At 48.9% G+C, this 24,933-nt stretch overlaps 1 protein-coding gene across 5 annotated transcripts in view; it reads left to right on the top strand.

The window, feature by feature from the left end:
* ASAP1 (ArfGAP with SH3 domain, ankyrin repeat and PH domain 1) overlaps positions 1-24,933 on the top strand; it is a 344,365-nt gene that overhangs the window by 11,578 nt on the left and 307,854 nt on the right. Inside the window, exon 1 of one of the 5 annotated variants that reach the window (XM_073893209.1) lies at positions 6,086-6,196. The exons of 3 other annotated variants lie outside the window; for them this stretch is intronic. The gene's annotated coding sequence lies outside the window, so the exon portion shown is untranslated. Of the gene's footprint in view, positions 1-6,085; positions 6,197-20,325; positions 20,351-24,933 lie in introns of those variants that run through there. One more of the 5 variants, XM_073893208.1, reaches the window with a different exon arrangement.

Genomic DNA, 24,933 nt, shown 5'->3' with positions numbered 1-24,933 from the left:
GCTGCTCCCTCTTCCTTATCTTCTCCTCCCACGGCTTTGGCTCTTCAGTTCCTGTTTAAGGGCATCAGGAAGAGGAGCTGTGACGTGGTTTTCCTGGTGTCCCTGCTTCTGAGGTCTGCGCCTTTAGAAGAGGAAAGACTTTCTTAGGGCCTGTGGCTCATCACCTTTCTTTCTTGCTCATCTCCCAAACCAACCCAATTCTGGATAAACCTATCCCAGCGCCTCTGGTGTAGCCCCTTCTGTGCATGCCCACCATCCCTGCCTCAGGCCAGGCTTCTGTGCCATCTCTCCCGAATCGCCTAGCCGGTTCCTAGCTCACTGTCCTCCCGTTTGTGTCCTCCATGCTGATGCCAGGGGGAGCTCCTTAAAACCAGATCGGGGTCACCCTCCGGCTTGACAAGCTTCAGTCCCCCCCTCCCAGTGCCTGGGTGGTCACGTGAGGAAGAAAGCAGCCCCAGCTTTTCAGCTGCTCAGACCTGGGGCTAGCCCTGGCTCTCTTACTCGCCGAGTGCCCTTGGATGAGCCACTCACCCTGCTGAGCCTGTATCTCTCCCCCTGTGAAATGGGCACGTGCTGCCTTATTGAGTGATGGGTGAGGGAGAAAATATGTTACAGGGCCTGCGTGGACATGTGCACATGCACACGCACTGAATCTCTCTCTCCCCTGTGGTCTTACTCACCTCAGGGAGTCCTCAGTGCCCACCCCCCGGTGGACCAGGTGCTCTTCACGCATGTTTGTCGAATGAATTATTCCTTCATTCTCTTTCAGCTCAGGCTTTGACAACCTCTCAAGAAGTTTGAGAAACTCTCTCAAGTCCTGTAAGGGCCAGAGGGAGTGGGGCCCCAGCCCTCGGGGGGTGGGGGGCGTTTCGTGAGGAGGAGGAAGCGGAAGTGGACTTGGGTGCAGGCTTCCTGACTCCACGCCCTGAGTCGGAGTTGGAGTCTCTCCACTGGCCGCTCTGTGACTTCCAGGAGCTGCCTCCTGGGGCGGGTTGCCAGGGTTCGGGAATGTGCCATCCCCGCACGGTGAGGCCGTCCCCGCAGTTCTTATAGACAGCAGCAAACACACGAGTTTGCGTAAGCAGGGTCGTGTGAATTAGTGACGTATATGCGTGCTTTTTGGAAAGAGTGTTAATGGACGTAACGTGTGTATGTGTGGGCTGTTCCCATCCTGGAAGAAGCTGGGAGTTGGTTGGGGTAAATTGAGTACAGTGATGACATTTTAAGCTCCTGGCTTGAAGGCATTCACAGTGCTGAGCATTTGCAGAGGGGAATCGTGTTGGAGCGGAAACAGAAAGGCTGCGGAGGGTAACCACCTCGTCAGAAACAGAGGTTCTGTGGTGTAGACAGTTGGGACGAGTTTGGATCCTGGACTTAGGATGAGTCCTAACTCAGCCTTTTACTGGCTGACCTTGGAACTTGCCCACCTTGGGCGGGTCCCGAGCCTCCCTGAGCCTCAGTCTTGCTACTTGTCCAATGGTGAGAATGGGACTTCCATCTCCCGGGCCATGGGGGGGCCCGACCTCTGTGCGATACACGTGGAGAACAGGGAGAACGGCCTGCGCATGCCACCTACAAGTGCAGATATGCCCTGACCTGATGATGATGATGCTTAGGGGTCGAGTTGTACTCTCCAAAAAAGATACGCGGAGTCCCAGCCCCGAGGACTTCAGAATGCGACCTCATGTGAAAATAAGGTCTCTCTAGAGGTAGTCAAGTTAAAATGAGGTCATTAGGGTGGGTCCTAATCCAGTGTGACCCGTGTCCTTATAAAAAGGGGAGCTTGGGACGCAGTGACAGGCAGGTGCTCACAGAGAGAGGCCGAACCGAAGACCCGGGGAGAGGCCGCCGTGTGACTGGAATGATGCGTCCGTCAGCTGAGGAGCACCAGGGGCTGCCGCCAACCCCCACCCATGAGGGAGAGGCAGGGAAGGATTCTCCCTGGTGGCCTCAGTGGCCGGGGTGGCCTGCGGACACCTTGATTTCAGACTTCTGGTGTCCAGAGCTGTGAGAGAGTGAATTTCTGTTGTTTTAAGGCACCTCGCCATTGGTGCTTTGCAGCGGCAGCCCCAGAAATCTCAGACCGACCCGAAGGAGGGTTGCACGTGTCTGGAGATGGGCCTGTGGCATTCATTCAGCTAGCGCTGGCCTGAATCTAGCCTCTGCTTGTCTGTTCTCGTCATGCCTCCAAGTGGCACTTGTTGAGAACTTCCCCGATGTCACTCTGGGAGCAGGAGGTTAGAAGTCTGTGCTCCCAGCCTAGAGGCTGAGAGGGACACTAAGGGGCAGATCGTCAGGAGGTGAAGTGACTGTCCATCTGCCGTGTGACTGTATTGAGAAGGGCATCCGTGGAGCAGACCAGGGGTGAGGGGGGCTTTGGGGCCGAAGGCAGAGACTGGCACAGGACAGTAGCCGCGGCCAGAGTGTGCCAGGGATGGGAGGACGGTTCCGTGTGTGGGATGGGGAAAGGGTGCTCCCCGGGGAGTCGGGGAGCAGAAGCACCCGGAGTCTGGAAAAGCGAGCAGGGACAAGATTGGGGAAGAGGCTGGCCCTAATCCTGTGTCCAGGATGGCGAGATGTGTGGCTCTGTGCTTTAGAAGCACCCCTCGAGTGGGGCTCAGCTGTGCCGGCTTCATCTCCGACCTGTGCGCCAGCCTCCCGCTGTGGTGTGCACGGACAGAAAGTTCAGATGGGAGGGAACAAACCCTAGCTTAAAGCAGGGGCAGGGTAACAGTCGGAGCTGTGCTGGGTCGTAGAGACGGCGTTGTGGTAGAAAGGGTGACGCCGTGGGCATGAGAGAGTCCTGGGGCAGAGTCCTGGGTGAGAATGCTCGTTCTGCCCTTGCTTTGGGACCCACCTTTCTGTGCGGAGCAGGGATTAAAATGAGCTCATCTAGGACAAGTGTGTGGCACCTGGGAGGCCCTGAATAATAAAAGTTGGTTTTTTCTCCACTTAACCCCGGAATTCTGGAAAAGGGCTTTGTGCTGCTTATAAAACCCAGTAATCATAGGTGGGTTCTTTCTTGAGGTGGCATCTGGAAGGGCCTGCACTTCATGGGAGCAAAGTCACCGTCAGAAAGGTGGGGGGTGGGGTCCCTAGGAGGAAGAGGTGAGATGCGGGGGCTCCCAGAAGGCCTTAATAATGCTTATTGGCAGGAATAACACTCATGTCCTCATTGCTCTCCAATTACTTAGAATATTGCAGAAAAGCAGGTAAAGACTTCTCAGCTTTGGATGATTTAAAAATAGTCCCTGGACGCAGAGTGGCCAAGCTATTTGCCCCATGACCCCTTCTGCTGAAGTGCCCCTTCCCCACCCACCCCTCCTCTGCCCCTCTGCCAGCGATGACTCTCAGGCATCCTCCTCCCAGCCACTCTGGCTATAAACCTTGGTATTTATTCCACATTTATTTGAGTTTCCACTGCACACCAGCATTATTCTAGGGGCTGGGCAACAGCAGTGAACACGGGGAAAATCCCTGTCCTCACGGAGCTAATGTTCCCCCTGGAGAGACAGACAGCAAACAGGCATCAAATGTATGGATATGAGATGGTGAAAAGTGCTTTTGGGGAAAAATTCACTGGAAAGGAGACTGGAGAGTGCTGAGGGGATGTGCTCTGTCAAATAGTGTTCAAGGAAACTCTCCCTGAAAAGGTGACGTTTGAGCAATGATCAAAAAGGAGCTGAGGGAGTGAGCTTGTGGCAGTCTGGGGTAAAATGTGCCCTAGACAGTGGGGATAGCCAGTGCAAAGGCCCTGGGGTACCTGCATGTGGGACCATGTTCAAGGAACCTCAAGGGGGCCAATGTGGCATAGAGTGGGGCAGTTTTTGATCAGGGAAAAGGGTGGTGACACGGATTTGGGGACATGACCTTGTTGGGCATTTTAGGGATTTTGCTTTTATACTAAGCAAAGAAGGAAGCTCTTTAAGGGTTTTGAGCAGAGGAGAAATGATATGATCTTGGCTTACTTTTTTTTTTTTAACCAGGATCCTGCTGTCTGCTGTTCTAGAGAATGGGTTGGAGGGGGTAAGAGTAGAAGAGAGATGGTTAGGAGCCTGTTGGAACAATGTAAGCAGAAGGCGAAGGTGGCCTGGACCAGATGGAAGCAGTGCAGAGGGGTGGATTTAGGGATCCCCACCCCTCAGCTCATCTGAACCATCCCCAGCCTGTGTTGGTTCTACTTCAGCCATCCCTGGGAGAAGGGGAGAACTTTGTAGGTACTATACACCAAGTCCACTCACTAGATTGAACTCCTTAAGGACAGTAGTGCACCCCCTTTCTCAGGTGTCCCTGGCACCTAGCCCAGTGCCTGACATAAACCATAGCCATTTCATGTTTATTGTGTAGGTAATGGACCTGTCATTCCCTGATGCCTAAGATAGGGTTTATAGCCATCTCTGGTGCCCCCAGCAGCCCCCTGTGCTTACCCTTATCCAGACATCGTCACACTGATCTGTCCAAGTCCCTTACCTCTGCTGGTTTCTGAGCCCCAGGAGGCCAGCGCGTTTTGTCCACTCCAGTGAGAGTGTTGCACAAGCGAGTGCCTGCCGCGTGGCAGGTGCTCTGGAAGGGCTCTTGTGAGTCCCTCTCACATCTGCAGAGAGCTGAGTGTGACAGCCAGTGTGGGTTCTGCTCCCAGCGTGTCCCCGGGAGGATTAAATTGTTCAAAAGCCTGGAGCCTGCAAGGTGGCTCCGGGTCTTCTGAAGGGAAAGACGAAGACAGAGAGGTGGAGAGGCTTGCCGTGAGAGTCAGCGTGCCCACGGGCCCTTGGCCAGGGGGGTGGTCTCCAGGGCTTGTTTACACTGGGGAGGTGTGCAGGTGACTTCAGCAGGAGCCTGGGGAGCCTGGTGGCCAATGAGCCAGCACTCTCCTGGGCTGGGAGACCCAGACTGACTGCGACAGTTATCCACAAATTCGTGTTGGCTGGATTCTGCCTGTATAGACCAGAGACTGGATGGCCACGGTCCCGTGTGAGAGCGTCGTGCACTGCTCCGCATTTCCCAGCTCAGCTCCGGGTTCTTTTTTGTTTTTTATCCTCCAGGCCTTTTATACTTTTTCAGTTAAGTTTTAAATTATATTTCTATAGCATCTTTATCGAGGTATAATTCATATACCACTTAATTCATCCATTCCAAGTGCAGAAGGTGGTGGCTCTTAGTAGAGTCCTGGGGTTGTGCACCCTTCAGTTCACTCTACTTTAGAACATTTTCATCACCCAATCCGTACTCCCCAGTAGCTGTCACTCCTCATTTCCCCCAACTCTTCACCCCCAGCCATAGGCAGCCACTAACTGTGCACATTCCTACACCCCCACCCCTGCTGGATCTAAACATAATACGAGCTCATAACAAAATCCAGAAAGAACAGGAAAAAGTAGAGTGGAAAATGGTGATCTCCAGCCACTGAGAGATGACCGCTATGCAGATAGACTCTCAGCTACCTGGTTTCTGCAGACAGTGACAAAATCTTATACAAGTGCTTTAGTAATCTGATTTTTTTCCAGTTAATATATTGGGAGTCTCCCCGTGAATAAATTTTTACATTATCATTTTTGATGGCTATGGGCATACCATAATTTACTTCATTGATTCCTTATTGGTAGACATTTAGGTTTTTTCTGATTTTTGCATTTATGTACTTGTCCATATATTTACTTATGAGAAATTCTTAGAGCTGGAATTGCTGACTTAAAGTATCATATGTATTGCCAAACTGTGTTTCAGAAAACTTTTACCAATTTATCTTTCCCAGAGCAGTTCCTTGAGAGTGCATAGTTCTTGAAACCCATGTCAGCCATGAACACTATGAATTGTATTAGTCTTTGCACAGCTAATAGATTAAACAAGAATGTTGGGTTGTTTTGTTTTTTTTTTAAAGATTTTACTTATTTGAGAGAGAGCATGAGCAGGGAGAGGGAGAAGCAGGTCCCCCACCAACCAGGGAGCCCAATGCAGGGCTCGATCCCAGGGCCTGAGCTGAAGGCAGACGCTTAACTGACTGAGCCACCCAGGCACCCCATGAATGTTGTTTTTCTAAAGATCTATTTCTTTATTTTAGATCAAGAGAGAGCGTGAGCAGAAGGAGAGGGGAAATCTCAAGTATATTTCCCACTGAGCGCGGAGCCCGATGAGGGGCTTGATCTCACACCCTGAGATCATGACCAGAGCTGAAATCAGGAGTCAGACACTTAACCAAGTGAGCCATACAGGCGTCCCTTTGTTTGCATTTTTAAATTTAATACTGAAGTGGAAGATATTTTCATCTCTTAGGCCTTGGCTTTCCTAATTTAGGAGTTGTCTGTGTGCATCTTTTGCTCATACTTATATTTGGTATACATTTTTTTTTTGTTTATTTGTAACAGTTCTTTATAGATTAAAGTTACCAAGCACCACTTCATTCCAGTTTTAATATATGTGCCGCCAAAGGGAGCACCCCAACCACCACTTCAATACCTTCTCCTAATATATATTTGTCCCAGGAGGTGTTCTGACTCACTTGGCGATAACCAATGCTTATTTGTTGGTATGAATGCATATTAAAGAGAAAAACAGTTTTTGAGAATCAAAAACATGGGTTGCATTCCAATGTGCACTCAAACAGGGTTTGTATCTTTGGGAATGTCACTTTCCCTCCCTGGGAAACCTCAGTTTTTTTGTCTATATGATGAGAGGGTTGGCTAATGAGATCAAAGTAAAGAAAAAGGAATTCTTTGATAGTGTGATAATTGTAGAGCTCTTGGTCCTCTTATTATCATTGAATTTTAGATATTGTGCGTTGTTTTTTTAATCAGAATGTCATAAATCAAATAGAAAGTGGCATAAGTATGGGCTATAAAAACTGTTGCAAATTGATCTAGGCCAGTTGGCGATTTAGTTTTATTTAATATTGCACTTTTGCATAGACTTGACGTTGCCCTCAATTGTGACCTCAAGCTGCTTGCTCAACCTTGAGGGCCTAGATTGCCTCAGCCGAAAGTGGGGGAGGTGAAGCTGATGGGTATTGAGGTCATTTCCAGCTCTGTCTTTATTATGCCTACTAAGAATAATGGGAAGAATCAGCGGTGAAGAAACCGGGCCTTCAGCCTGCCTGATGACCTGCCCGAGGTACCAGAATAAGCAGGTGACAGCCGGATTTGAACCCAGGACCTGTGCCTCCAAACCTGTGGCTCTTTCCCTGGCTCAAGTGCCTTTATGGGCAGTAAACCAAGACCTGTTGGGCACGGGGCTTACTTCAGTGTGCTGTGAGTCCCCTCAAAGGGGTTGATCTGTGGGAGAGAGTTTTGGGGACACAGGGAAGGAAGAAGGAGGAAGATTACCAGGGGTGTATCTGGATTTCTAAGGACGATGGAATGGGGCATAGCAGAGGGAACTCAGGGGAAGGAGCAGAGAAGCCCACAGTAAGTGAGAAGGCAGGAAGATACTCTATGGAAGGCAGAGCCCAGGCCAGAGCACAGGGGCCAGGAAATACTGCGTCATCGAATCTTCAGGATCTACCTTTGTATCAAGGAGTTAGAAAGCCAGGCCTCATCTGGAGATGCTAGTGCAAGTCATATTAATTTCTCTACAAAGTCATACAGTTATCTGCTCCTGAACTCCTCCAAGGCTGCCCCTCCTTCTTTCTCCCCTTCCTACCTCTCCTCCACCCTGCAGCTTCCATGGGGAATGTTTCCATCCCCCTCACATTTCCTCCCTTTCAGGCCCCCACACCTTTGCTCAGGTGGATCCATCTGCCTTGAATGCCTGACATTCCTCTGCTTCAGGAGCCCCTTCACCTGAACCCGAGTGTCTCCCCTCCCAGGGGAGGCCATTCCTGACCTGCCCGATTCGAAGTAGAATTGAGCATCTCTTTGTGTCCTCCCTCTACCTGTACAGCTTTTCTCAAGGCGTCTGAAACATTTTAATGACTGGTTTTGTTTACGCCTCTGTCTCCCTTATTACTCTGTGGCTTCCTGAGGGCAGATGCTGTTATACTGTTACTTTATTTGGAACCCGCAGGATCTAGTGTAGGGCCTGGCGCACAGAACGCGTTCAGTTGAAGATTTTTTGGATAAATTAATGAAACCTTGTACAATCCACTAGACATTTCACGCTCAGAAGACTAGAATGGTGTATTAGTAATACAGTGTTAATAGCAGCCGTAACGAATATTCATTTAACCGCTCAAATACAAAAGATGTTTTGATTTGTTCTTTACTCATGTGAAAGTCAAAAATGGGTATTTCTGGTTCTGTGGTGGCTTTCCATGATGGGGTGACTCGCAGATCTGGGCTTCTCCCACAGAGAGAGTGGCCCTGCTGTCCCCACAGCTTTGTCATTGGTCCCCCCACTGGCAGAAGGGATAAAAAACACAGAAGAGAGGTGCCTGGGAGGCTCAGTCAGTTAAGCGTCTGACCCGACTCTTGGTCTCAGCTCAGGTCTTGATCTCAGGGCCGTGAGTTCAAGCCCTGCATTGGGCTCTGCGCTGGCTATGGAGCCACTTAAAAAAAAAAAAAAAAAGAACACAGAAGAGGCACACAAACTTCTTAAAAGTCTTGGCCTGAGAAATGGCAAATATTTCTACTCTTGTTCGTTGACCGGAACTCTGACATAGGGCTACACCTAGCCACAAGAGAGTCTGGGAAATGTAGTCTCACTGTGTGCCCAGGAAGAAGTGGGAACAGAGTTTTGGGGAACGGCTGTATGGTCCTCATTTGAGTTCGGTAACATTTCCACCAGGTAGACCTTAATTGCCACTGAGGGAGTGTCATAATTTGGTGTTAAAAGGAATGAATGAAATCACCCTTTGAGCTCCACCTAATGTTCTAGATACCTTTTATACATTTTCTTACATTAATGTCACAGTAATCATAAATGCCAACCCAACGAGGTTGGTATTATTAGTTCTATTTTGTAGATGAGGAAACTAGGACTCAGAGAAGCTGAGACGCATGCCCGCGGCCAACCAGCTGGGAATTCGTTGAGTGGGTATGTTCATTAGGAAGCTTCCTGATGCATAGAACAAGACTGGCTTAATCGAAGCAGCAAGAAAGTACACTGACTTCATGTAACTGTGAGTCCGTGGGGTGGGGGCGGGGGGGGTCAGTCTCCCCATAAGACACACACAGCATCCTTGAATTAAGATGATTAAAAGAGAATTTCATAAAGGATTTTTTTCATTGAGGTAAAACTGACATAAAATTAACTATTAACCATTTTAAAGAATAAAAATCAGTCGCACTTAGTACATTCACAGTGTTGTTCATCCATCACCTCATCATCCAAAAGGAGTCCCTGTACCCATTAGTCACTCCCCACCAACGACCCCCCACCTCCAAACCCATGGCAACCATTGTTTCTGTCTCTGTGAAGTGGGCTATTTTAGATGTTTCACGTAAGTGGAATAACACAGTGTGTGTCCTTTTGTGTCTAGCTTCTTACACTTAGCATGATGTTTTTGAAGTTCATTCCTGTTGTAGCATATATCAGTACTTCATTCCTTTTTATGGCAGAATAATATTTCACTGTATGGATAGACCATATGTTGTTTATCCATTCATCCATTGGTAGGCATTTGGGGTGTTCCCACCTTCTGGCTACTGTGAATAGTGCCGCTGTGAACATTCATGTTCAAGTATTTGTTTGAAAACCTGTTTTTAGGGGCACCTGGGTGGCTCATTCAGTTAAGCGTCTGCCTTCGGCTCGGGTCGGGATCCTGGGGTCCTGGGATCAAGCCCCGCTGAGCAGGGAGCCTGCTTTTCCCTCTCCTTCTGGCTCCCCCCTCTTGCTCCCTCACTGTCTCTCTTTCTCTCTCAAATGGATAAACAAAAACTTCCAAAAAAAAAAAAACAACAACCTGTTTTCAATTCTTCGGGGTGTATATCTAGGGATGGAATTGATGAGTCATCTGGTAACTCTATATTTAACTCTTTGAGGCTCTGCCAAACTTTTCCAAAGGGGCCGAATCATTTTACATCCCTCTCAGCAATGTATGAGGGTTCTGATTTCTCTACCTCTTCACCAAGACTTGTTATTTCATGTTTTGTGTTTTTTTTTTTTTTTTATTATGGCTGAGCTAGTGAGTATGAGTGGTATATCATTGTGGTTTCAGTTTGCATTTCCCTAATGACTAATGCTTTTGAGCATTTTTTCCATGTTCGTGAGCCACATAAAGGGATCTTGAAGAAGGCATGAGGGGCAGGGTCGGGGGGACGCCTGGGTGGCTCAGTCGGTTAAGTGTCTGACTCTTGGTTTCGGTTCAGATCATGATCTTGGAGTCCTGGGATCGGGCCCTGCGTTGGGTTCTGCGCTCAGCAATGGGGAGTCTGCTTCCCCACTCTCTCAACCCCCACTCGTGCACTTTCTTCTCTCTCTCAACTGGGTGGATAGATCTTTAAAAAAAATATAAATAAAACTTAAAAAAAATAAAAGAAGGTGTGAGAAGGTAGGGAGGCTTTAGGGATGGTGTAGTGCCCAGGGCAGGTGGCTCTGGGACTCCTGTGGCATGCCTGGTTTGAGAGATGGGGAGGGGATGGTCACTGGAACCTGGAGACAGTGAGGGCTATGGGGAGGGGCCCTGACCAGAGCTGAGACTTGGGTTGAGGGTGGCAGCCAGTTCATAGTGACCACCAGAGGGGCAGTGGGGTGGGAGGGATTGGTACTCCAGTACCAAGAGAGATTGGTACTCTTCTCTTGCTCGGGTCTGCAGTTGGGGCTCCCTGTTGGCTAAAACCATCCTGCAAGCCAGAGGGGTAGGGAGCCTTTGCATTAGTCCCTAGAAGTCAATTTGGGGCCTGGAGTGGGGGAGAGTGGAATGTAAGGGGCATGTAGTATAGTGGGACCCAGAATTCCCTTCTCTTCCAGGAGCCCTGGCTCCCATTTCCTGTGGCTCTGTGCTCCGTGTGTGGGTTTCTGCCTGAGGCGACCAGCCGCAGCTGTTTTGAGCTTCCCATCTGTATTGTAACATCCAGAGGAAGAGACAGAACACCATTTCTAAGACCTCTTCCAGAAGACCAAGAAAGAACTTGCCCACAAACCTCCAGCTTTAAGTCTCCTTGACCCCAACTGGGTCACATACCCCTCTAAACTAATAACTTGCAAATTGCTGGGATGGTTTTGAACCGCTGGGGCCCACACGGGCAGGAACATGTGCTTCTGGGGAGAAGGGGAATCCCAAATAAGTTCAGGAAGGAGGAAGGGTGCTCTGTAGAAACCCACAGAGCCCTTCTTGGGGAATTCCTTGACACATGTCTAACTGAAGCCCTCGCTTTGTCCACTCTGCCTGGTCCCAGCCCAGAGGTGAGACCAGAAGTGCAGGCCAAGGCCTCCTGGAGACATTTTTCGCCCTCCCTGCTGCAGGGGCTGATGTTAGGCAGCGAGCCAGCTCAGGCCCCCATGGGAGGGTCTCCCAACCCCTGCCCTCCCTCCTGTGGCCCACTGCCCTAATAACCATTCAAGGGAGTGAGGCCTGAGTTCAACCAGAAGTTCAGGGAATGGAGTCTTTTTGCAGATTTTGCCGCAAAAGACAGAATTTTTAAAACCCACCTATTGTATGATTCCGCTTATGTGAAATATCCAGAATAGGCAAATCTATAGAGATGGAAAGTTACACTGTTCTGCTGGGAGTGAGCCAAGGGTGGAATGGGCAGTAACTGCTGATGGATACGGGGTTTCTTTGTTTGGGCGATGAAAATGCTCTAAAATTGATTGTGGTGATGGTTATACCACTTTGTGAATTGTAGTAAAACCATTGAATTGTGTACTTAAAATGGGTGAGATGTGTGGTATACGAATTACATCTTGATAAAGCTGTTACCGGGGAAAAAAAGACGTAAAGAGCTCGGTCTCCTTTTTTGTCTTTTATTTAAAATTGGAGTCCTTTGCTACTTTATTCCCTATTGATAAAAATTATTTGTAGCATACACCAGGTTTTTTCCCTACCGCCCACCCCCTTCCTCCTTCCCTTTCTCTCTCCCCACCCTGCATCTCCCTCTTTCTCTCCTGCTCCTTCTTTCTCCCCCATACTTTCCTCTGGATAGTGCCTTCCTTCCTTCCTTCACTTAGTCTACGTGCATCCTGTGGACCTGACCCAGCCCCCGAACCCTCGGGGCACATGAGCAATAGCCAGCCAATGGAATGTTCCAGCCACTGGCCACGGAGGTCGGTTCAAGGATGCTCACCATCAGAGGCAACCCTGAGACTGTCATTAGAATTGGAGGCGGGGGAGGGGTGCTTTCCTCCCTTGGGATTGCTGAACTGTGGCAGCCTGAAGGCCAGTGACCCACGAGGGCAAGCCTGCCTGAGATACCACCCCCAACTCCCTCTAGGAATGCAGAGCCAGCAGATGCCGAGAATCCCTCCCTGACCACATCCTTGGAGCCCCTGACTCCAGCCATACCCAAGTTACATCTGACCCTGGACTTTTCCGTTTTGTCAGCCCATAAATTCCCCCTGCTTTTCTCCTCAAGCCAGCATTTGTTGGGTTTTCTGTCTTGTGAATAAATCTAGCTGTGGCTTCTGCAAACGCGGGCCCTCCAGGCTTATATGATTCACGTGACTCCTTTCCACAACAGTCCCAGGGCCGTGAGCCGGGACTGGTCTTTCCGCTCATATCTCTTCTATCAGAGTGAGCCAAGAAAACCTCTTCCACAGAGGAAACAGGCTGACGCTAGAATGTCCCGACCTAGCACACAAAGTCCTTTGTGAGGGCCTCAGGATGGGCCTCTGGGGACCACCCAGCGGCCTTTCCCTGGGCCCATGGGGAGGGGCCCATGTGGCTCCCATGGCAGGTTGGCCTGCCTGGGTGTGTGCGCATGCCGCCAGACTCAGATGTGTGCTGGGAGCTGAGGTGTTTGTTCTGACGTGGGGGCCCCTCTTTTTCCCTTTCCATTTTGGGCTATATAGTGTAAACCCTTTTGAGTCATACTTATTCAAGACTGTACCATGTTTGTAACAAGGGGGAAGGGTCGCCATGTCAGCACAGGTCGCCATGATGCCAGGGTGGCAAGTCTCTGCTCTTTCCGCTTTGTCTCCCTGGCTCCCAGGAAACAGAGCGAGCAGCTGTGGGGCCCGGGCATCATGACTCTCATTTTATCACTGTGGCACCGGAAGCTTTGAGGAGTCACAGCACAGAGGGATCTGTCTCCAGGGCGGGTAGTTGAGGCCAAATCTCCTGCCTCGGAGTTCCTTGCGGTTCTTTGTCATTCAGAGAGAATTGGGTTGGAGCAGGTGGGAAGCCTTGATTTCTGAGAGAAGTTGGGTTCACAGCAGGCCCCAGAAGACGATACTCAGGATAACCTACAGTTGAGGCTGCTGCCAAGCAAGAGCCTTGAGGGAACCCGGGGCCCTGTTTAGCTGGTATTGACGGGTTGGCCACTGGGCTCGGATGAAAAACGAACATGTGCCTGGAAAGTCTTGGTGTGAAGGTGTTTGTTTAGGCAGCTATTAATGAATTCATTCAACAAACATTTTCTGAGCCAGACGCTGTGCTAGCCGCAGGGTCTTCCGATTTCCCCAGCAGTCTTCTCCGTAAGGGTAGGGACGGGGTGTGGGGTTGTTTTGCTTACAACGCTGTCGTGCCTGCCTGGGTGATTTTCCAGGGGCCTTCCAGTCTACCGGGCATCTTGAATTCGGTGTCTCCGGCAGCACTGAGGGACGAGGGGAGAGGCCACAAGCCTACGGCGAGTCTGCTGCACCTAGCCCCGGTGTCGCCCCCTGCACCTGGGAGACACACAGCTGTGAAATAGAAGAGACTTAAATCCTCATTGGAAGGAAGGAGACTTGACTCTGGGGAAACTTAATTTTGAAAAGAAGTTTTATAGACACTGGCTGATCCTTCTAGGTTTCCAGGGAGTAAAATTCCTGAGAAACAAGATGGAATTCCAGAAAGAAGTTTGAGGATTGGGATTGCCCCAACAGTGGCATCACTTGGTCACAAGGCTTCGTCAGGGTGGGGCTGACAGGTGGTTTCTTCTAGGACTTCCTGATGACTGGAGGTGGCGGGGTGGGAAAGCTGAGTTTAGGTCACGTGACTCTTTCCCTAGCGTGGAAAAGGAACTCCCTCATTTCCCATTTTGACAACTCATACAGAAGTCTTTCTCATGTTGCTTTGTTTTTATCTGACTCTGAACATATATTCAGTCAACAGGTGTTTACTGAGCACCTGTAAAGCGTGTCACATCATCATGTCAGGTGCCTCTATTACCATGTTTGGGCTTACCCACAAACTGCCTCTGCCTTCAGGAAGGAGATGAAACTCATGAGTCAGGCCCCCCTCTGTAGGCACAACTGTGCTTCCTTTTCTCTGCCAGACTGTCCCCTCCCTCTTTCAGGGTCATCTTCTTCCAGTAAGCCTTCCTTGATCGAATCTGCCTTCCTGTAACTGTTCAGCAAATAGTGCTGTGTGCCTGTTGCACTTCAGCCCCTTAGCCAGGTGGGCCTTATGAGTCAAGGTCAAAGATTTAGAGGAAAATAAGTCATGGTCCCTGTCCTGGGGGAATTTCTGGTAACTGAATGTGGTGATGGGAGCAAAGTTAGCCTTTGTACATGGAGGTTTCCCGTATGTTCACACAGTTCTGTTAGTGGGGCATTTTGCTCTTATTTCCTATTCTTCGGTAAACTTAGGGAGCTTGTAAGTCAGCAGAGGGAAAGTGTCTGCCCATCAGAAAGCATTTATTGTGTTACTATGCTATGTCCATTATTCATCCAGCAGATATATCATTCATTTATTCTTCAACTATGTATCCAGTCCTAGAAATTGGAGCCCTTGTGCGCTCTTGGTGGGATCGTGAAAGGGTACAACCTCTGTGGAAAACAGTATGCTCGTTCTTCGGAAATTAAAAATGCAATGACTGTATGATCCACCAATTCCAGTTCTAGGTGTATATCCAAATGAATTAAAAGCAGGATCTCAAAGAGATATTTAGTCACCCGGGTTCATTAGTCATAATAGCCAAGGGGTGGGAGCACCCCAAACTGTTCATCAGCGGATGGGGAGATAGCCCAAGTGTGGCATACACACAATAGAATATTACCCAGCCTTAAAAAGGAAGGAAGCTCTGACACATGCTACAGTATGGAAGAACCTTGAGGACGTTGTGCTAAGTGAGATAAGCCAGTCGCAAAAGGACAGATACTGCATGATTCCACTTCTATGAGGTATCTAAAGTGGTGAAACCCCCAGAGACAGAAAGTAGAATGGAGTGGCCAGGGGCTGGGGGAAGGGGACATGGGGATTGTTGTCTAATGGGTATAGAGTTTAGGTTTTGCAAGTTGAAAAAGTTCTGGGGATCTGTGTACAGCAATGATTAAGTGGTTAGGCTTAACACTACTGAACTGTACAGTTAAAAGTGGTTAAGATGGTAAATTCCATGGTGTGTGGTTTTTTTTAAACCACAATTAAATATTTTAAAAATATATGTATCCAGTCTTTTAGAGCAGGCATATTGTAAGTACTGAGAGTTGTCTAGATCCCCAGGATGCAGACCATATTTAGGGCTAGGCAGACTGAGAACCTAGAGTGGGAGGCTGCCTGGCTGGGGTTCCAGTAACTCAGACGCACCGGGCAGGGCCTGGCTCGGCGTGCTGGCACAGAGTGCCTGGGAGCACGGCTCGACAGGCACACACTGTGACAGGTGTCAGCGCTGTGTCTTCCATGTGGCAGAGGGGTCAGCAAACAGGTGTCCAGCAGAAGTTGGGTCTCAGGCCGTGGCATCGAACTTGCTGCTCCATGCGCTTAGAAGTCTCTCTTCCTGTTTTTTTCTGTCTGGTGTCCCCCCGTCCATCCCTCAAAACCCGATGCTGCTACCACCTCCCCCACCCCCCTCTGTGTCTGATCATCTGCCTCGTTTCTGGGCATGGTGTCCATGTCCGTTTTCACAGGTGCCTAGTGACTGTTACTTCACCTTTCTGCCTTCCATGGGAGCAAGGTGCCCAGCTTGGACGGGCATCTGCTGGCATCTGTTGAACTGTTGTAGGAATGAATGAATGGCAAAGTGGAAGATAGAGTCAAATATTTATTTCAGTTTTACAATATCCTGAGCATTCATTGGATCTTGTACCTGTGGACTGACAAGGGAGGAGTTCATTTCCCTTCTTAGTAGAAGTGCAAGTATGGATGGAATTTGAGCTGTAGGTAGATGGGAGGCTGTGGGGTGGGACCCCATGCAAGGGCAGGTGCACTTTGGTGGATTCTGTGCATGGTCTGAAGGAGACTATTTAGGCTGCTTATTTCCCAGATTTACAGCCTTCCGAGGACTGTTCTGGGCTTTGATGAGAGGGGATCGGAACATGTCTTAGATGTACTTTCTTTCCTTTGATTCTGAGCTGCCTTGAGTTGTAACATGCGTTCTTGACATCATCACAGGGTTGGAGGAGAAAACAGAAGCTCTGCCACATTAAATTTCATTGATAGTTAAGACACATTGTGTTTCAGAAATAGGAAAATGGGCAAATATGGCTGTCACAGAAGGGAAGGAATAAGGTGATCGCAAAGAGTGTTGTTAAATTGGGTTGCTGTGTGGTTGATGCTGATCACACCTCCTCAGGGGAGTCAGGAGTGCGCTTGTGTGGCAAGGCTGGTCTCGCCAGCTTGTTAGTCCCAGCACTGGGGGAGAAATCCAAACAGCGGAGACCTCTCTCCCGAGGCTGCCGCTGCTCTGAAGGTCTGGTGGGATTTAAAGGAAAGAAGAGGCTTCTGGAATCGGGCAGATCTAGAATCCACTTACAGGCTGGGACAACTCTAGCAAGATGCTCATCCCGTATTAGCCTCAGTTTCCTTCCCTGTAAATTGGAACAATAATAATACCTGTCTCCTGGGGTTGTTGCGAAGAGTAAAGAAGTTCTTGCTTGTGTAGTGTCTGATACACATAGGAAGCACCAATCGATATAGATTAGCTATATTATCTTTTCGGTGACTGTAACCTGTTGCTTGCACTGTAGGACGGGGATCCCAGTGACAGCTATGCTTCTCACGACTCAGGCCCGGGGGAAGAGTCAGCATAACTGAAGGTGGCAGAGTCCCTGGGGCCCACAGTGGGGCTTCCTGCTGGGGGGCGGCGGGGAACACCTTCCCATGCAAAGTCCTTTCCACCCTGGTGCCTCTTCCCTTGGGCAGGCGAGGCTGGGACCCTGAGGTGCCACTCCTGGAAGGCGACTTCTGGGCCTTGACTGTGGACGGGGGACAACAGCATGATGACCACCTGCAGGAACCATGTCCGTGGTGTGGGCCTTGCTGAGGAGCTGCCGGGTCAGGACTCTGGGCTGTGGGCGTCCCGTCCAGTTGTAGGTAGTCAGGGTCGTGCACTCTTCCGTCACACGTCAGCCCTGTGCCGGCACTTCTTACATCCTAGTCTGGAGGCCGCACCCGGGAATGCCGGTCTCCTGACTTCCAGCCTGCCCCTGGGTGGCAGAGAACAAGCTCTTGGGCAGAAAGTCCCCGATGTTGCTTACGGTAGGATGCGCTTGACCGTTAACGTGCTTGTGAGTGTCAAGGTCACGCGTGTGGGCACGTTACAGCCGGCCGCCACCCCCATTTTCCAGAAGACACAAGCTGGCAGAAGTGAAGTTTATTGTCCAAAGTCCCACGGCAATTAGGGGGGAGAGCCAGTGTTGGAATGTAAGTCTTCCTGCTCCAGAGGCTGTCCTCTTTCCACTGCTTGAGATTCCTCTCTCCGCCCCCCGCCGCTGCACCCTTCTCCTACACAGTGAACAGGGGAGCCGCCCCCCAGATGGCTCTGCACCCTGCGTGCTCACTGAGCATAAACACCAAATTGTTTGAAAGGACCTCAGTCGCACTATTAAAACAGTTGGTGGCACAACAAACCCCAGGCACCCACGCACTCCATACTCGCTGTTCGTCCCAGGGGACCCTGAAGGAAATGTGTCATTTTGTGGAGGCACAGGCTGAGCTCTGCCTGCTTTTGCTGGTGCGAGGAGTGGGTCGTGCTAGGGAGTGAGCCTTGCTGGCCGCCCTGCTCGTGGCTTCCAAGGTTACCTTGTTGTTCCCTCCGTGGCTCCCTGAGGCTCTCTGTCTGGCATTCACTTATTTTAAGATGCACAAAATTTTCAGGATGCAGCTTTATAGAATGTGGAGGATCGTGATTCACTTGTAGTATGTAGATTCCTCTGGTACGCAGTACTTCTCCTTTCTCTCATCACCCATGGGGTTATTTGATTAAGGCCTCATTCTCTGAACACGGGCTCTAAGCAGAGACAAGGGCTGTTTCGCTAACCATCATTATCTCCTTGACATTTAGCTTAACAAATATTTTTTCAATAAGTGAATTGGTGGATGGATGGATGGACGGACGCATTTCCCCAACAGATGAGTCTTCTTACAGGAAGCTCTGACCAATGGAAAATAGCATGCAGTCGGCACTTAGTAAATATTCGTGAGGCAGGTCCTATGACATTGTGTTCACACCCAGATGAGACCGCTTACGAGCGTTTATCCTGTCTGTTGTTTCCGTCCCTGTCTCACACGCCCCTGCTGGACCTTGAGCTTAGCCTACCCTAACTGCCCCTCCTTACTGTCCTGTGCAGGGCACTCAGGGCATAGGATGTAAGTTACATGGTCACAGTCATCGGAAATTTATAATCTAAAAAGACCTTTGGATCGTGAAGAGTAGTGAGTACAGCCTTCCCTGACCTCTTCTTTGGAGAGGAGAGACCCAAACCATCTTTGATTGTTGTTTTAACCAGCAAGTGAGGCAGGGGGATGGGGCCCAGGCTGAGGTCTAGAGGCGTCAGAATTGTTAGGCAGAGCACCGTGATCTTTCTTGGCGTGGACTTCCACAGAGTCTTTTCTGCTTCCTTCTTTTTTTTTTTTTTTTTAAGATTTTATTTATGTGAGAGAGAAAGTAAGTGAGAGAGAGAGAGAGCATGAGAGGGGGAGAGGTGGGGGGGGAAGGGCAGAGGGGGAGGAAGAAGCAGATTCCCCACTGAGCAGAAAGCCTGATAGGGGACTTGATTATCAGAACCCTGGGATCATGATCTGAGCTGAAGGCAGATGCTTAACCGACTGAGCCAGCAAAGCGCTCCTCGTCTGCTTCCTTCTATCATACTTGAATGAGTAGTCCTGGGCAGAGTCAGTAGAAGCATCCCATCCCAAAACCTGCTGGCAGGCAGCAGGAAGATGGCTGAGGAGAAACAGCAAGAGTCCAGAATGACCTGGCTAGAGAGGCCACCCGTGCCTAACTTGGGGCTCCTTGGGGCAGCTAGGGAGGCAGGACTTGTTGCTTGCTAGTGTACATGGAAACTGAGAGATGTAGCCAGAGATGTAGCCATTAGTACGGAATCCCCATGACCAGCTCAAGGCGGCCCCAGTGTTCACTGTTAAAACAATCAGGAAGTAGTAATGGGGTATATTCAGTGTTAATTTATACTGTTTTATGTAGCGTCGTGAGCAAAGCCCTGAGCTTGGGAGTCAAGCTCTTCCTAGTTTGAATCCTGAATCTGCCACCCCCAGGTACCTGTGTGACCATGTGCTACCTAAGTTCTGTGAGCCTCAGTTTTCTTATCTGTAAAATCCAGGCAATCACAGTTCCTTGCAGGATTAGGGTAAAGATTGAACGGGGTGGCTGGCCAATGTGCCCAGGATGGGTCTGGCTCGAAGACAGTGCCCAGTAGGGGTCACTGTTGCTGCCGTTAAGGGCCCTGAGAGTTCATTCAGCATGGCTAGATTGTTGGAGAAAGCCTCTTGGAAGAGAGGGAATTTCAAGTGGGGCTGGACAAATTGGGCTTCTAATAGATAAGATGAGGGTTGGCAGAAATCATATGAATTCAGGCTGTCTTCTCTAGCTCCTTGATTTTCCAAGTACAGCTTCCACAGACCAGGAAAGAATCTCATCAGTAAACAGGCCAAGTGTTTGCTGTGATGTTATGGGGAAAAAAAGACATTGTCCAAGCTGTAGCTGCGGATGACTCAGGAGTTCATAACATCCTCCATAAAAGGATACACATCCCAACATCCGTGCCGTCACTTCTATTGAATAAAATTCACCACCTATTTGGGGATTGGCAGTCAAGAGGGGCTTATGTACCAAGTGAATTATGTCCCTTATTCCTGCGTGGCATGCAGGAATTGCTGTCCTGACAGACATCCTGTAAGTCACAGGATAGAATTTCAGTAGAAGCAGCAGAAACACGGGTGGTAAAAGGTGTGATGCTCCATGGTAATGAATTCTGGTTCACTCGAGCAGGTCGCTGCTTTCAATTTCCCATCACTGGTGGCAGTGGGAAATGAGAGGTTGTAAAGAAGAGCACGGGGGTTGATAGCAACGTTCACTTACTCTGACATGTACTTATTGAACACCTATTTATAGATGCCGTGTGTATCCTGCCCGGATCTTTGAGCCCACCCTGGAAGGCACTGCAGGCAAGTGTCTGTTCCCATGGAGGGCTTCCTATATGTCTGCCTCAGCCCCCCCCCCCCCAGCTGTGCTGGGCTAGTGAGGCATGGGAGTTGGTGCAGAAATACCCCAGCTTCCCTACCCCAGCACGGCAGTCCTGCGGTGTGTTCCCCACATCCCTCAGAGGGTCCCTAATGGAACTGAGCTCCACGCGCCTAAGCAGGAACCTGCATAACCTTGGACAAGTTCCTTAATCTCTGAGTTTCACCTTCCCGTAGGATGGCTGCGAGGATCAAAGAGACCATAATATCACTTGCCCCCACTACTAGTTCCCATTCATGCCTTGGATGCTGGGAAGCAAGCATTTTGCTCAGTGCTGTAACTGCATTTCTCACTGTTTCTCGTCATGACTGTATGACATAGGATTTCAGTTATCCCAGTTTAAAAAGGAAACTGTAGTATGAGGAGATAAATAACTCATCCAAGAACCATATTCTGAGTTCTAACTCAGATGCATTTGTTTTAAGGGCCAACTTTTAATAATAAGCAAGGCTGTTAGAGTACAGTGTCTAGTAAAGAAGCTGCTGTTATTATTTTTATTAGCAAGTGCCCAATATATAGGAGGCTCACTCTGCTTGTTGAATTCTAAAATAATGAATGAATGTTTGTTGCTCGAGATCATGAACTCTCTTTTGCTCTTGGCTCTGACTCCAGGCAGTGAGAACAGTCTTTAGCACATGGTAGGCACAAAACAAATCATTGAATGACTGATTGAATGAATGAATGCAAAGTGGTATTTTTTAAATTACTGGTAGTACCCTGATTCTAAAGAAATCCTGTTAACTGAAAAGGCATTATTTGTTTCCTCCTTACAAAAACCAATCCCAGGAAGGAAATAGCCTTAAAATCCCAACAGTATTTTTATCTCTAGGTGTTAGGATAATAACAGATTTTAGTTTTATGCCTTAGTATTTTTCATAATGGACCCAGATTACCTTCATAACTGGAAAAAAAGAATCTCTTTTAGCAGGGGGGGGCTGCGGGGGACAAACAGTCTCAGAGCATAAATGGATACCAAAGCAGCAGGGGTGAGATACCGCCATATATGTAGATGCTAAGTTGGTGTGAGTGGTTTCCAAGTCGGGGCAGCAGGGTGTGAGCTGACTCTGGTGTCACACCTCACACAGCTCTTGCACACGCCCTCTCTCTGGACGTTCACACCAGTCCAGTGACATAGGCTAGGCTAGGATTAGTGGCCTTGTTTTACAAACGAGGGACCGGAGAGCCACAGAGGCTCACTGGCCAGGACAAGGTTCAGCTGAGGGGCAGAGCTGGATTGGACCTCGGGGACGCTGGGCTTGAAGCCCGGTGGGCGTTCCACTCTGCCCCAGCAGCCTCTCCTGAAGACCCGCTGGAGGAAATGGGACAACAGTGGAGGTAGGATGGTGGACCAGGCGATCGTGATGCTTCTGTGCAAGAAAAGCTTGGCTTGAACTTTGTCAGTCAGACAGCCTGGATTGGAGTCCCAGTTCTGCCACACACTGTCCTGGACACATTATTTCATACCCCCGAGCCCCAGTTTTCTCATCTGCAAAGCTGACCCAGTGTTGTCTACCTTACAGGGTCATTGTGAGGGTCAGGTTGGCACCAAGTAGGTCTCTGTAAGGAGGTATTCTTTGCTGATCACCTGTGCTATCCACGTGCATGGCTTTTGTTTTTTCCCAAACTGTATTGATACTCGTTGGTGTCCATAAGTTAGTATTTCCATGTGTATTAGTCAGATTTTACCAAATTAAAAAAAAAAAACAACCCTTGGAATTGCAGTAGCTTGCATGACAGCAGACATTTATATTCATGCTCATGGGTCTGTGTGTCTATGGCTTGGCTGATGTCAGTTGGGTTCAGCGTGCTCAGGGTGGACTCCTGGTTGGGTCTGGATCTGCTCCACATGTTAGCAATCTGCGGTCCAGGCTGAGAGGTAGCGGCTAACAGGGACCAGGGAGACATATTACTTTCATGGGACCATACTCTGTTACTTCCATCCACATTGCATGGCTTAAATAAGTCAGTGGTCGAGTCCAGAATCCGGTGGGGAAGAGGAATATAGTGCTTTAGTGGGAGGGACTATAAAGGCACATGACGAAGGGCACAAATGTGTAATTCAAATTCAGGGTGGGAATGAAGAAGTAGAAGCAGTGATCCCGTCTGTACATTGTTGCAGCTTCCACACTTGGGTGAAGCAAGGAAAGCAGAGGAACAGCCCCTTGAAGAACAGGTCTGGGAGGAGCACTGATTATTTATGCAAATAACAGGGCTGGAGTCATATACCAAGTAAGGGTGGGATCCGGAGGTGAATCTTCCAGGAAGGCCACGGTCTATGATTCTTAGGGAAAGCGTATGTTTACTCTTATTCAAGTACCACTGTTTTGATTACTACAGCTTTGTGGGAGGTTTTGAAATTGGGAAATAGGAGTTCTCCAACATTGCCCTTCTTTTTAAAGATCATCTTGGCGTTCCTGAGTCCATCACATTTCCATGTGAATTTTAGGATAAGATTGTCAATTTTCCATCTAATTTAAATGTGTAATTCAAGGTTCAGGAAGATTTAGTCAATCGTTATTGGCCTTTTAGTTTGAAGGAAGTGGTTCGATCATTTCTTCAACAAGTATCTATTAATATTGTGGTGCACTGTGTAGTTGGTGCTGGGGATACACCAGTGAGGAAATCTTAACACAGTCTTGTGCCCACATAGCTTATAATCGAATCATATCAACAGATCAATTGATCAATTAATCAACATTCACATTAATGAATGTGTAATTATGAGTGAAAACTAAAATACATTCCATGATCTAATCTGGAGGAGCAAGAAGAGTTTCCCTGAAGAAGTAAGGCTTGAGGAAGTACAGGAGTTAACTAGGCAAAGATGGTAAATGAGGAAGCCTTACAGGCAGAGGGAACAGTATGGGCAAAGGATCTGGGACAGAAGGACCTTGGCAAGTTCCAGAATCCGAAAGAAGGCCACATGCCTGTAGCAGTGAGCCTGAGGGGGCTAGATGAGGCCAGAATGATGGACAAGAGCCAGACCATGTTAGATGATTCTGGTTTTATCCTAAAGCACTGAGAAGCCTTTGAAGAATGTTCAGCTGAGGGTGGAGAGGTGGGGGGTGGAGTGACACCATCAGACTGGTGTTTTAAATTTTTCATTCAGCATAGCCAAATATAAGGCAGAGAGCTTATTTGGGTCTGGATTTTAAAAACAGTTGTTTCAAAAACATTTTTGACGTCTATGGGACTATTAGAAAGCTGGACATTGGGGCTCCTGGGTGGCTCAGTTGGTTAAGCGACTGCCTTCGGCCCAGGTCATGATCCTGGAGTCCTGGGATTGAGTCCCGCATCAGGATTAAGTCTCGCATCGGGCTCCCTGCTCAGCGGGGAGTCTGCTTCTCCCTCTGACCCTACCTCCTCTTGTGCGCTCTCTCTCTCATTCTCTCTCTCAAAATAAATAAAATAAAAATTAAAAAAATCTGGACATTGGATCTTTGGTGATGTCAGGGAATTCTACAATCTTTTTAGGTGTGGGAATGCTATTGCAATTATATTTTTGTAGAAGACCTGGTCTTACAGATACATGCTGTTCTACTTATGACCGAAATGGTAAGATTATTTACTTCAAAACAATGATGTGGGGAGAGGGAAGATTGATTTTAAGTTGATGGTGATCGGGGCTGGGCAGTGGATATATGGGGTTCAGGATACTCTTCTCTATTTTTGTGTCCACAAAATTCTCTACAATAAAAGATAAAGAAAGAAAGAAGGAAGGGAGGGAGGGAGGGAGGAAGGAAGGAAGGAAGGAAAAGAAAGAAAGAAAGAGAAAGAAAAGAAAGCAAGCAATGATTCTGGCTTCAGTGTGGGGGACCGGATTTCAGAGGGAGAAATGGTGATGAAAGGAGACCAGGAAGGAAGCCCAGGTGGGAAGGGTGGAGGCTTGGTCCAGGGCTGTGTCAGGGGGATGGAGAGAAAGAGAGAGGTCGAGAGATCTTTAGGGAGTAAATGAGACAGGACTTGGGATGGATTGGATATGGGGATAGGAAGTCGTGGGTCGAGAGTGTCCCTGGGTTCTGGCCCCAGATAGAGGTGCCACACTGAGCTAGCGATCACTGGAGAAGGATCCAGCAGGTCCCCTGGCTCATCTTGTTTCCACTCCTCACCTCTGTTTCCCCTCCATTCTGCAAATATTGAAGCCGTTCCCTTATGTAACACCTTTTATCCCAGACTTCCTGTGCTCTGTGCACCCAGCAATTAAGCTTTGGTATGCATGAATTAATTACAATCCTCTCTCAGGTTCAGAGGGGCTGTCCTGAAATATGTATATTCATAGAGCTCTACCTCCTTCCTGGGCTGGTCCCCTTGGCCAGTGGGGGGGGGGGGACTCCTCCACTTTCCTGTGGGCACAGGGCTGCATGGGTCCGTCTGTCTGTTGCACCTGTGAGCACACTTTGATTTCATGTTTAGAGAAGTTAATGACTTGTAAATTGCTCTTGACTGTAGAGCTAGAAATAGTAATAGAACCTGAGCACTTGCACAGATCAGAGGATAGAGACACCAG

Source organism: Callorhinus ursinus, unplaced genomic scaffold, assembly GCF_003265705.2.
Source record: "Callorhinus ursinus isolate GAN/ISIS: 27379988/994484 unplaced genomic scaffold, GSC_fseal_2.0 scaffold5, whole genome shotgun sequence".
Lineage (NCBI taxonomy): Eukaryota > Metazoa > Chordata > Mammalia > Carnivora > Otariidae > Callorhinus > Callorhinus ursinus.
Note: the sequence above shows the minus strand (reverse complement) of the source record. Positions and strands in the feature narration are given on the sequence as shown.